The 13,850-nt window shown below is 52.7% G+C and overlaps 1 protein-coding gene across 3 annotated transcripts in view; it reads left to right on the forward strand.

Annotated features, from left to right (window-relative positions):
• Nucleotides 1–8,254: 8,254 nt before the first annotated feature.
• LOC143981582 (V-set domain-containing T-cell activation inhibitor 1-like) overlaps nt 8,255–13,850 on the forward strand; it is a 60,970-nt gene continuing 55,374 nt past the window's right edge. The window contains exon 1 of one of the 3 annotated variants that reach the window (XM_077479552.1): nt 8,255–8,421. The gene's annotated coding sequence lies outside the window, so the exon portion shown is untranslated. The remainder of the gene's footprint in view (nt 8,422–13,850) is intronic. The other 2 variants (XM_077479551.1, XM_077479550.1) reach the window with 2 other exon arrangements.

Genomic DNA, 13,850 nt, shown 5'->3' on the forward strand with positions numbered 1-13,850 from the left:
ACGAAAGGTAACGGTAAGCCCAAAGATGACCAGCAGCTCCTTCGGGGGTTAGTGCTACATTTATTTGTAAAATATTTTGAAAACCATTTATGTAACCATTATGTGCCACTTTGTGTTGGTCTATCTAATAAAATCCCACGTTTTTGGTTGTAACATGACAAAATGTGGAACATTTGAAAGGGTATGAATACTTTTTTAAGGCACTGTATTAAAAAAAAAAAAAAAAAAAAAGGCAGCCTTTATCCACACGCCGGCTTGTATACAATTTTTGGCCAATTTGAAGGTATTTTGCCAAGACACCCCTGAAGAAACCCCAAGGCACCCCAGGGGGCTGGGCACCCTGGTTGAAAAAGGCTGCTCTAGGGTGTCTGCTCTCAGAAAATATATAATATGTGCAAAAGAAAACAACTCAAAGGCAGCGAAAAGATTATGTGTTGTCAATGCATGTTCCATAAATGTCACTGCCGGGGCAAAGTCTGCCACAAGTGACCGGTCACATGGTCCAAAGTTACATGATTTCTCAGAAGCAGGTCTTACAGGAAAAGAGAACTTCTCACACCAGAGTGCTTCTTACAGGAAAACAAAAAACAAAGCACTATAATAGACGGGGAATGCAGAGAAGGTGCCTCCACCCCCGGAGAATGCAGAGAAGGTCCCTCCACCCCGGGGGAATGCAGAAAAGGTCCCTCCAACTCCGGGGAATGCAGAGAAGGTCCCTCCACCCCGGGGGAATGCAGAAAAGGTCCCTCCAACTCCGGGGAATGCAGAGAAGGTCCCTCCACCCCCGGAGAATGCAGAGAAGGTCCCTCCACCCCGGGGAAATGCAGAGAAGGTCCCTCCACCCCGGGGGAATGCAGAAAAGGTCCCTCCAACTCCGGGGAATGCAGAGAAGGTCCCTCCACCCCGGGGGAATGCAGAAAAGGTCCCTCCAACTCCGGGGAATGCAGAGAAGGTCCCTCCACCCCGGGAGAATGCAGAGAAGGTCCCTCCACCCCGGGGGAATGCAGAAAAGGTCCCTCCAACTCCGGGGAATGCAGAGAAGGTCCCTCCACCCCGGGAGAATGCAGAGAAGGTCCCTCCACCCCGGGGGAATGCAGAGAAGGTCCCCCCCACCCCAGGGGAACACAGAGAAGGTCCCTCCACCCCAGGGAATGCAGAGAAGGTCCCTCCACCCCCAGAGAATGCAGAGAAGGTCCCTCCACCCCTGGAGAATGCAGAGAAGGTCCCTCCAACCCGGGGGAATGCAGAAAAGGTCCATCCAACTCCGGGGAATGCAGAGAAGGTCCCTCCACCCCGGGGGAATGTAGAGAAGGTCCCTCCACCCCGGGAGAATGCAGAGAAGGTCCCTCCACCCCGGGGGAATGCAGAGAAGGTCCCTCCACCCCGGGGGAATGCAGAGAAGGTCCCTCCACCCCGGGGGAATGCAGAAAAGGTCCCTCCACCTCCTGGGATTGCAGAGAAGGTCCCTCCAACTCCGGGGAATGCAGAGAAGGTCCCTCCACCCCCAGAGAATGCAGAAAAGGTCCCTCCACCCCGGGAGAATGCAGAGAAGGTCCCTCCACCCCAGGAGAATGCAGAGAAGGTCCCTCCACCCGGGGGAATGCAGAAAAGGTCCCTCCAACTCCGGGGAATGCAGAGAAGGTCCCTCCACCCCCGGAGAATGCAGAGAAGGTCCCTCCAACTCTGGGGAATGCAGAGAAGGTCCCCCCACCCCGGGAGAACGCAGAGAAGGTCCCCCCACCCCGGGAGAATGCAGAGAAGGTCCCTCCACCCCGGGGGAATGCAGAGAAGGTCCCTCCAACTCCAGGGAATGCAGAGAAGGTCCCTCCACCCCGGGAGAATGCAGAGAAGGTCCCTCCACCCCGGGGAAATGCAGAGAAGGTACCTCCACCCCGGGGGAATGCAGAAAAGGTCCCTCCAACTCCGGGGAATGCAGAGAAGGTCCCTCCACCCCCGGAGAATGCAGAGAAGGTCCCTCCACCCCGGGGGAATGCAGAAAAGGTCCCTCCAACTCCGGGGAATGCAGAGAAGGTCCCTCCACCCCGGGGGAATGTAGAGAAGGTCCCTCCACCCCGGGAGAATGCAGAGAAGGTCCCTCCACCCCGGGGGAATGCAGAGAAGGTCCCTCCACCCTGGGGGAATGCAGAAAAGGTCCCTCCACCTCCTGGGATTGCAGAGAAGGTCCCTCCAACTCCGGGGAATGCAGAGAAGGTCCCTCCACCCCAGGAGAATGCAGAGAAGGTCCCTCCACCCGGGGGAATGCAGAAAAGGTCCCTCCAACTCCGGGGAATGCAGAGAAGGTCCCTCCACCCCCGGAGAATGCAGAGAAGGTCCCTCCAACTCTGGGGAATGCAGAGAAGGTCCCCCCACCCCGGGAGAACGCAGAGAAGGTCCCCCCACCCCGGGAGAATGCAGAGAAGGTCCCTCCACCCCAGGGGAATGCAGAGAAGGTCCCTCCAACTCCAGGGAATGCAGAGAAGGTCCCTCCACCCCGGGAGAATGCAGAGAAGGTCCCTCCACCCCGGGGAAATGCAGAGAAGGTCCCTCCATCCCGGGGGAATGCAGAAAAGGTCCCTCCAACTCCGGGGAATGCAGAGAAGGTCCCTCCACCCCCGGAGAATGCAGAGAAGGTCCCTCCACCCCGGGGGAATGCAGAAAAGGTCCCTCCAACTCCGGGGAATGCAGAGAAGGTCCCTCCACCCCGGGGGAATGTAGAGAAGGTCCCTCCACCCCGGGAGAATGCAGAGAAGGTCCCTCCACCCCGGGGGAATGCAGAGAAGGTCCCTCCACCCTGGGGGAATGCAGAAAAGGTCCCTCCACCTCCTGGGATTGCAGAGAAGGTCCCTCCAACTCCGGGGAATGCAGAGAAGGTCCCTCCACCCCCAGAGAATGCAGAGAAGGTCCCTCCACCCCGGGGGAATGCAGAAAAGGTCCCTCCAACTCCGGGGAATGCAGAGAAGGTCCCTCCACCCCGGGGAAATGCAGAGAAGGTCCCTCCACCTCCTGGGATTGCAGAGAAGGTCCCTCCACCCCAGGGGAATGCAGAAAAGGTCCCTCCACCCAAGGGGAATGCAGAAAAGGTCCCACCACCCCGGGGGAATGCAGAGAAGGTCCTTCCACCCCCCCAGAGAATGCAGAAAAGGTCCCTCCACCCCGGGGGAATGCAGAGAAGGTCCCTCCACTCCGGGGGAATGCAGAGAAGGTCTCTCCACCTCCCGGGGAATGCAGAGAGATCCCTCCACCCCCGGAGAATGCAGAGAAGGTCCCTCCACCCCGGGGGAATGCAGAAAAGGTCCCTCCAACTCCGGGGAATGCAGAGAAGGTCCCTCCACCCCGGGAGAATGCAGAGAAGCTCCCTCCACCCCGGGGGAATGCAGAGAAGGTCCCTCCACCCCGGGGGAATGCAGAGAAGGTCCTTCCACCCCAGGGGAATGCAGAAAAGGTCCCTCCACCCCGGGGAATACAGAGAAGGTCCCTCCACCCCAGGGAATGCAGAGAAGATCCCTCCACCCCAGGGAATGCAGAAAAGGTCCCTCCACGCCGGGGGAATGCAGAGAAGGTCCCTTCACCCCTGGGGAATGCAGAGAAGGTCCCTCCACCCCCGGAGAATGCAGAGAAGGTCCCTCCACCCCCTGTAGAATGCAGAAAAGGTCCCTCCACCCCCCCAGAGAATGCAGAGAATGTCCCTCCACCCCGGGGGAATGCAGAGAAGGTCCCTCCACCCCGGGGGAATGCAGAGAAGGTCCCTCCACCCCCTGTAGAATGCAGAAAAGGTCCCTCCACCCCCCCAGAGAATGCAGAGAAGGTCCCTCCATCCCGGGGGAATGCAGAGAAGGTCCCCCCACCCCAGGGAATGCAGAGAAGGTCTCTCCACCTCCCGGGGAATGCAGAGAAGGTCCCCCCACCCCAGCGGAATGCAGAAAAGGTCCCTCCACCCCAGGGAATGCAGAGAAGGTCCCTCCACCCCGGGGGAAGGCAGAGAAGGTCCCCCCACCCCGGGGGAATACAGAGAAGGTCCCTCCACCCCAGGGAATGCAGAAAAGGTCCCTCCACCCCCAGAGAATGCAGAGATGGTCCCCCCACCCCTGGAGAATGCAGAAACGGTCCCTCCACCCCGGGGAATGCAGAGAAGGTTCCTCCACCCCGGGAAATGCAGAGAAGGTCCCTCCACCCCGGGGAATGCAGAGAAGGTCCCTCCACCCTAGGGGAATGCAGAAAAGGTCCCTCCACCCCAGGGAATGCAGAGAAGGTCCCTCCACCCCGGGGGGGATGCAGAGACAGTCCCTCCACCCCCGGAGAATGTAGAAAAGGTCCCTCCACCCCAGGAGAATGCAGAGAAGGTCCTTCCACCCCCAGGAGAATGTAGAGAAGGTCCCTCCACCCCGGGAGAATGTAGAGAAGGTCCCTCCACTCCCGGAGAATGTAGAGAAGGTCCCTCCACCCCGGGAGAATGTAGAGAAGGTCCCTCCACCCCGGGGGATGCAGAGAAGGTCCCTCCACCTCCTGGGAATGCAGAGAAGGTCCCTCCACCCCCGGGGGAATGCAGAGAAGGTCCCTCCACCCCGGGAGAATGCAGAGAAGGTCCCTCCATCCCGGGGGAATGCAGAGAAGGTTCCTCCACCCCGGGGGAATGCAGAGAAGGTCCCTCCATCCCGGGGGAATGCAGAGAAGGTTCCTCCACCCCGGGGGAATGCAGAGAAGGTCCCTCCATCCCGGGGGAATGCAGCGAAGGTCCCTCCACCCCGGGGGAATGTAGAGAAGGTCCCTCCACCCCCGGGGGAATGCAGAGAAGGTCCCTCCATCCCGGGGGAATGCAGAGAAGGTTCCTCCACCCCGGGGGAATGCAGAGAAGGTCCCTCCATCCCGGGGGAATGCAGCGAAGGTCCCTCCACCCCGGGGGAATGTAGAGAAGGTCCCTCCACCCCGGGGGAATGCAGAGAAGGTCCCTCCACCCCCGGAGAATGCAGAGAAGGTCCCTCCACCCCGGGGGAATGCAGAAAAGGTCCCTCCAACTCCGGGGAATGTAGAGAAGGTCCCTCCACCCCGGGAGAATGCAGAGAAGGTTCCTCCACCCCGGGGGAATGTAGAGAAGGTCCCTCCACCTCCTGGGAATGCAGAGAAGGTCTCTCCACCCCGGGAGAATGCAGAGAAGGTCCCTCCACCCCAAGGGAATGTAGAGAAGGTCCCTCCACCTCCTGGGAATGCAGAGAAGGTCTCTCCACCCCAGGGGAATGCAGAGAAGGTCCCTCTACCCTGGGGGAATGCAGAGAAGGTCCCTCCACCCCGGGGGAATGCAGAGAAGGTCCCTCCACCCCTGGGGAATGCAGAGAAGGTCCCTCCACCCCAGGGAATGCAGAGAAGGTCCCTCCACCCAGGGGGAATGTAGAGAAGGTCCCTCCACCTCCTGGGAATGCAGAGAAGGTCTCTCCACCCCAGGGGAATGCAGAGAAGGTCCCTCCACCCCAGGGGAATGCATAAAAGGTCCCTCCACCCCGGGGGAAGGCAGAGAAGGTCCCCCCACCCCGGGGGAATACAGAGAAGGTCCCTCCACCCCAGGGAATGCCGAGAAGATCCCTCCACCCCAGGGAATGCAGAAAAGGTCCCTCCACCCCCAGAGAATGCAGAGAAGGTCCCCCCACCCCTGGTGAATGCAGAAAAGGTCCCTCCACCCCGGGGAATGCAGAGAAGGTTCCTCCACCCCGGGAAATGCAGAGAAGGTCCCTCCACCCCAGGGGAATGCAGAGAAGGTCCCTCCACCCTAGGGGAATGCAGAAAAGGTCCTTCCACCCCAGGGAATGCAGAGAAGGTCCCTCCACCCTAGGGGAATGCAGAAAAGGTCCTTCCACCCCAGGGAATGCAGAGAAGGTCCCTCCACCCTAGGGGAATGCAGAAAAGGTCCCTTCCCCCCAGGGAATGCAGAGAAGGTCCCTCCACCCCGGGGGGATGCAGAGACGGTCCCTCCACCCCCGGAGAATGTAGAGAAGGTCCCTCCACCCCCAGGAGAATGTAGAGAAGGTCCCTCCACCCCGGGAGAATGTAGAGAAGGTCCCTCCACCCCCGGAGAATGTAGAGAAGGTCCCTCCACCCCGGGAGAATGTAGAGAAGGTCCCTCCACCCCGGGGGATGCAGAGAAGGTCCCTCCACCTCCTGGGAATGCAGAGAAGGTCCCTCCACCCCCGGGGGAATGCAGAGAAGGTCCCTCCATCCCGGGGGAATGCAGCGAAGGTCCCTCCACCCCGGGGGAATGCAGAAAAGGTCCCTCCATCCCGGGGGAATGCAGCGAAGGTCCCTCCACCCCGGGGGAATGTAGAGAAGGTCCCTCCACCCCAGGGAATGCAGAGAAGATCCCTCCACCCCAGGGAATGCAGAAAAGGTCCCTCCACCCCCAGAGAATGCAGAGAAGGCCCCCCCACCCCTGGAGAATGCAGAAAAGGTCCCTCCACCCCGGGGAATGCAGAGAAGGTTCCTCCACCCCGGGAAATGCAGAGAAGGTCCCTCCACCCCGGGGGAATGCAGAGAAGGTCCCTCCACCCTAGGGGAATGCAGAAAAGGTCCCTCCACCCCAGGGAATGCAGAGAAGGTCCCTCCACCCCGGGGGGATGCAGAGACGGTCCCTCCACCCCGGGGGAATGCAGAGAAGGTCCCTCCACCCCCGGGGGAATGCAGAGAAGGTCCCTCCATCCCGGGGGAATGCAGCGAAGGTCCCTCCACCCAGGGGAATGCAGAGAAGGTCCCTCCATCCCGGGGGAATGCAGCGAAGGTCTCTCCACCCCGGGAGAATGTAGAGAAGGTCCCTCCACCCCGGGGGATGCAGAGAAGGTCCCTCCACCTCCTGGGAATGCAGAGAAGGTCCCTCCACCCCCGGGGGAATGCAGAGAAGGTCCCTCCATCCCGGGGGAATGCAGAGAAGGTCCCTCCACCCCCGGGGGAATGCAGAGAAGGTCCCTCCATCCCGGGGGAATGCAGCGAAGGTCCCTCCACCCCGGGGAATGCAGAGAAGGTCCCTCCATCCCGGGGGAATGCAGCGAAGATCCCTCCACCCCGGGGGAATGTAGAGAAGGTCCCTCCACCCCAGGGGAATGCAGAAAAGGTCTCTCCACCCCAGGGGAATGCAGAGAAGGTCCCTCCACCCCGGGGGAATGCAGAGAAGGTCCCTCCACCCCGGGGGAATGTAGAGAAGGTCCCTCCACCCCGGGGGAATGCAGAGAAGACCTGAGCCAGTGAGAACCCACACACAAAGTAATTATGGAAATTGTTAATTTCTTCATTATATTTGACACGGAAAGCCTCAGGTCTTCAATCAGAGACTACGGTGTGATTCAGATTCAGGATACAATTACACTACACAAAGAATAAAACAAACATAATAACAAACAAGACACAAGTTACCACTGATTGGTCATCTGCACACAGAGAACAATATATTACTGAACTGTAAAATGATGATTTTGTATAAATAAAACTATCAATGCCCATCAGTGATGTCAATCAGTGCCACCTAGAAGTGCTGCCTATCAGTGTAACCGATCAGTGCCCATCACTGCCACCCATCAGTGCCCATCACTGTCGCCTATCGGTGCCCATCAGTGCCGCCACATCAGTGCACATCAACGACAGACAAAAATGACCCGTTATAAAATTTTAAAACAAAAAATATATATATTTTTTTTCAATTTGGTTTTCTTACATTTAAAAATAAAAAATAAAAAAATCGCACAGGTGATCAAATACCACCAAAAGAAATCCCTATTTGGGGAAAAAAAATGATAAAACTTTCATTTGGGTACAATGTTGTATGACCGCGCAATTGTCATTCAAAGTGCGTCAGCGCCGAAAGCTGAAAATTGGTCTGGATAGGAGGGGGGGTTTAAGTGCCCAGTAAGCAAATGGTTAAATGCCACCAAACGAAAGCTCTATTTGTGTGAAAAAAACAAAATGATAAAAGTGTCATTTGGGTACAGTGTTACATGACTGCGCAATTGTCCTTCAGCGCTGAAAGCTGGAAATTGGCCTGGGCAGGAAGGGGGTAAAAGCGCCCGGTGTTGAAGTGATTAACGACAATCCTGTAAGCATTTTTTTTCCCTTCTATGTATAAAATATGCCTAAGCGCTTGAATAAAGAATGTTCACAAAAAAGCAGAAGGGAGTAGAAGGAACTGAATGTTTCAAATGTGTCTCCGAGTTGTGGTTTTCAAAGTATTTCAAAGTGTGTTGCGAAGAACACGGGAAGGGGAACGTGTGCGAACAAGTCTTGTTCCACAATGACTCAGAAGCAAAAAAAAAAAAGCAAATCTCGCGACGAAAGTGGATCAAACATTAGGGATCGTGAACCGAAAGGAGAAGTGACCAGAGAGAAGGAGCCGCTCAAGATAAAGACAGCTGAAAGAAAAGAGAAGAGCTGAGGACCTTTTCTAGGAAGAAGGTACACCACCCATATATATAAAGAACAGGTTGAGGCACGGGGTCATTAGCGATTGATCTCTACTCCACGATATTGGTTCCTCCGCTCTCTATGGAGCCATTTTGTATCGGATGCCAACAGGGGCGAACTGACCATTTGGCCACTCGGGCACTGCCCGAGGGCCCCGGGCCACTAGGGGGCCCCATCAAGTTTTCCAGCCTCAGTAAAACCAGGGACAGTATGTAAAAATCTGTGTTTTTTTTTACATCTGTCTCTGAAATGTCCCTTACCGACATCCTTTTGGTCTAAAAATCCAGAGATTATAGCTGCCCCACCTCTCCAGAACCTTCTCAGCCAATAGAAACATGTCTGTGTATACGGTGTGTACATGTCTGTGTATACTGTGTGATTGTATACTGTGTGATTGTATACTGTGTGTGTGCAGGACAGGACTTAGGGTGGTGGGGGCCCCTGGGCTTAAGTCACTTATGGGCCCTACCTTCTATACATTATCATATTTATCGACGTATAACCCGCGCCGGCGTATAACACACACCCCAAGTTTAGGAGGGAATTTTAAGGGAAAAAACTTTTAGGAGGGAAGTTTAAGGAAAAAAACGTACATTTAAATGCCCATCAATGCAGCCTTCTCAGTGTCCATCTGCAGCCTTGCCCATCCATCTGCAGCCTTGTCCATCCATCTGCAGCCTTGCCCATCCATCTGCAGCCTTGTCCATCCATCTGCAGCCTTGTCCATCCATCTGCAGCCTTGCCCATCCATCTGCAGCCTTGCCCATCCATATGCAGCCTTGCCCATCCATCTGCAGCCTTGTCCAGTGTAATTTGCAGCCTTGCCCATCCATCTGCAGCCTTGTCCATCGATCTGCAGCCTTGCCCATCCATCTGCAGCCTTGCCCATCCATCTGCAGCCTTGTCCATCCATCTGCAGCCTTGCCCATCCATCTGCAGCCTTGTCCATCCATCTGCAGCCTTTCCCATCCATCTGCAGCCTTGCCCATCCATCTGCAGCCTTGTCCATCCATCTGCAGCCTTGCCCATCCATCTGCAGCCTTGTCCAGTGTCATCTGCAGCCTTGTCCATCCATCTGCAGCCTTGTCCATCCATCTGCAGCCTTGCCCATCCATCTGCAGCCTTGTCCAGTGTCATTTGCAGCCTTGCCCATCCATCTGCAGCCTTGTCCATCCATCTGCAGCCTTGTCCATCCATCTGCAGCCTTGTCCAGTGTCATTTGCAGCCTTGTCATTGCAGTCTTTAAGTTTAAAAATGGTGCCACCAAGATACAGAGTCCTGTGTATTTCGGTGGCTCTCGGGTCCTCTCGGTGGAGTAACGACATATTCGGCAGCCCATCGCAGTTTGCTACGGAAGTGACATTCTGTCGCCGCCATCTTCCTGCACCCCACACTCCTCCACAATAAGGATACACTAAGAAGGGGTAAAACGGACATCTTGTTACACCCACTGAAGTTTTGCATTTTACACATATTTATAATAGTAAAGTCAGTTTCTATAGTGAAATACAGGACTTTGAACTCCTTCTGACTACTTGGATCTTGAATTTTAAAAGCAGCGGCAACCCGGCTCATCTCCCAGGTTTGTTAATTTGACAAAAGGTCGCTGCTTTTAAAATTCAACATCTAAGTAGTCAGACGGAGTTGTAAGTCCCGTATTTCACTATAGAAACTGACTTTAATGTTATAAATACGTCTAAAATGCAAAACTTCGGTGGGTGTAACAACATGTCCACTTTACACCCTTCTTAGTGTATCCTTACTGTGGAGGAGTGTGGGGTGTAGCAAGATGGCGGCGATGGAACGTCACTTCCGTAGCAAACTGTGATGGGTCGCTGAATATTTCCTTACAGTGGCTCTCAGGTCCTCTCGCAGTCCTGAGCGCAGTCGACAGTAGCCGAGTTTACTTGGCTCACAGTCACACCAAGTCCCTGTGTTATGTCCATCATAGGGCAGGACTTGGCGTGACTGTGAGCAGTGCCGAGCCAAGTACACTCGGCTATGTATCTCGGCGGGGCCCCCTATTGGGTGGGGCCCATGGGCTTGAGCCCAGTCAAGCCCAATGGTAAGTCCTGCCCTGTGTGTGTGTGTATACTGTGTGTATACTGTGTGTATACTGTGTGTATACTGTGTGTATACTGTGTGGCCCCATAATCTCTGATTGCCTGGTGGCCCCATAATCTCCTTTTGCCCGGGGGCCCCATGAGTTGTCAGTATATAACATATAACACATTTTATTTTTCTGATGTAGAGCACCATAATGCACGGTGGTGTGTTAGCGTTACCATGTTTTCTGCTTTTTGGGGATCTGTGTGTAGCCCCCTCTACCTTTAGGTAGGTGCCGAGTGCAAGTTTTTTGTGATAGCTGCCAGTGCAGGTACATTTAACCACTAGGGATGAGCTCTGGTGTGTTACATAGTTAGTAAGGTTGAATAAAGACACCAGTCCATCCTGAGTGAGTGTCTACAATTGTCCCTATCCCTGTACATTGCACACTCACATCAGTCCCTACCCTCAAGGAGCCCACAATCCAACGTCCCCATTCATATACTAGGGCCAATTTTGGACAGAAGCCAATTAACCTACCTGCAGGTCTTTGGAGTGTGGGAGGAAACCGGAGTACCCGGAGGAAACCCACGCAGGCACAGGTAGTGTCCTGGTTGGGATTCGAACCAGCGACCCTTCTTACTGCTAGGTGAGAGTGCTAACCACTACACCACTGTGCCGCCCTACCATTCACATGGTCCACGTGCAGAGCCCACCAGGAAGTCGGCGCTGCGCTAATCACAGGCAGTGAGACATTGCCCGATCTCTGCAGCCACGCATCGGGGCGATGCCTCACTTCCTGGCGTGCTCTGCGCGTGTTCCATGCGAACACTCATGAGCTCATCCCTATTAACCACACAGTGGTGTAACTAGAACCCTAAGGGCCCCTGATGCAAGAAACCATGAAGAGTGCTCTTTTCTTCGAGCCCAGTGGCAGAACACCAGGGCCTGGTGGAAAGTGGGTCACTTCCCCTCCTCTCCCTCCCACAGGCACTCAGCGGCTGCAGGAGGAAAATTGAGAGACGGGTTCCTCTATGTCGGTGTTCCTCAATCTTTTTCACCCTTGAAGTACATCCCTAGGTGAATGGGGCTGCACTGCAACCCCCCTGCAGCTGTGTGCACTGCATGCCGTTGCAGCATAGTGATGATGCATTGAAGAGGTTAAAACAGGCGATCAGGACATATTAAAAAAAAAAAAAAAAAAACACAATAGCAGCGCTCAGATGGAACCGATGTAAAAAATATATTCAAGTTGATGTATTCAAACAAGTTCATTTATTGAGTTAATAATATAAAAAAAAACACAACTGTCAATAAAAATGATCAAAAATTGCCTTAATGACAAACATCACATTTCAGTTAAAGTGGTGTCCCCCCCACCAAAACAAAAAAATGTGAGTAAAATTCCCCCAACAAAAAATTGGATTTTTTTTTAACCACTTTCAGACCGGACCATTTTGCTGGTCAATGACCAGAGGTCTTTTTACAATTTGGCACTGCGCTGCTTTAACTGGTAATTGCGCGGTCATGCAATGTTGTACCCAAACAAAATTTGTGTCCTTTTTTTCCCACAAATAGAGCTTTCTTTTAAAGGTATTTGACTGACTCTGCGATTTTTATTTTTTGCGATATAAACGTAAAAAGACCGCAAATTTTGAAAAAAAATGATATTTTCTACTTTTTTTTATTAGAAAAATCCAATAAACTCAATTTTTTTTTTTTTTTTACACAAAGTTGTCACTAAATGATATATTGCTCACACATGCCATGGTTATATGTGGAATTGTACCCCAAAATACATTCTGCTGCTTCTTCTGAGTACGGGGATACCACATGTGGTCGACTTTTTGGAAGCCTAGCCGCGTACGGGGGCCCCGAAAGCCAAGCACCGCCTTCAGGATTTCTAAGGGCATACATTTGTAATTTCACTCCTCACTACCTATCACAGTTTTGAAGGCCATAAAATGCCAAGATGGCACAAAACACCCACAAATGACCCTATTTTAGAAAGTAGACACCCCAAGCTATTTGCTGAGAGGCATGTTGAGTCCATGGAATATTTTATATTTTGCCACAAGTTGCGGGAAAATTACAAACTTTATTTATTTTTCACAAAGTTGTCACAAAATGATATATTGCTCACACATGCTATGGGCATATGTGAAATGACACCCCAAAATAAATTCTGCTACTTCTCCTGAGTACGGGGATACCACATGTGTGGGACTTTTTGGGAGCCTAGCCGCGTACGGGGCCCCGAAAACCAAGCACCGCCTTCAGGCTTTCTAAGGGCGTAAATTTTTGATTTCACTCCTCACTACCTATTACAGTTTTGAAGGCCATAAAATGCCAAGATGGCACAAAACCCCCACAAATGACCCCATTTTAGAAAGTAGACACCCCAAGCTATTTACTGAGAGGCATGTTGAGTCCATGGAATATTTTATATTTTGCCACAAGTTGCGGGAAAATTACAAACTTTTATTTATTTATTTATTTTTTTCACAAAGTTGTCACTAAATGATATATTGCTCACACATGTCATGGGCATATGTGAAATGACACCCCAAAATAAATTCTGCTGCTTCTCCTGAGTACGGGGATACCACATGTGTGGGATTTTTTGGGAGCCTAGCTGCCTACGGGGCTCCGAAAGCCAAGAACTGCCTTCAGGCTTTCTAAGGGCGTAAATTTTTGACTTCACTCCTCACTACCTATTACAGTTTTGAAGGCCATAAAATGCCAAGATGGCACAAAAACCCCCAAATGACCCCATTTTAGAAAGTAGACACCCCAAGCTATTTGCTGAGAGGCATGTTGAGTTCATGGAATATTTAATATTTTGCCACAAGTTGCGGGAATATTACAAACTTTTTTTTTTTTTTTTCACAAAGTTGTCACTAAATGATATATTGCTCACGCATGCCATGGGCATATGTGAAATGACACCCCAAAACAAATTCTGCTGCTTCTCCTGAGTACGGTTATACCACATGTGTGGGACTTTTTGGGAGCCTAGCTGCGTACGGGGCCCCGAAACCAAGCACCGCCTTCAGGATTTCTAAGGGCGTAAATTTTTGATTTCACTCCTCACTACCTATTACAGTTTTGAAGGCCATAAAATGCCAAGATGGCACAAAAAAACCCAAATGACCCCATTTTAGAAAGTAGACACCCCAAGCTATTTGCTGAGAGGCATGTTGAGTTCATGGAATATTTAATATTTTGCCACAAGTTGCGGGAATATTACAAACTTTATTTTTTTTTTTTCACAAAGTTGTCACTAAATGATATATTGCTCACACATGCAATGGGCATATGTGAAATTACACCCCAAAATAAATTCTGCTCCTTCTCCTGAGTATGGGGATACT

Source organism: Lithobates pipiens, unplaced genomic scaffold (genome assembly GCF_037356315.1).
Source record: "Lithobates pipiens isolate NorthernLeopardFrog02 unplaced genomic scaffold, aLitPip1_a1.2 Scaffold_16, whole genome shotgun sequence".
NCBI lineage: Eukaryota > Metazoa > Chordata > Amphibia > Anura > Ranidae > Lithobates > Lithobates pipiens.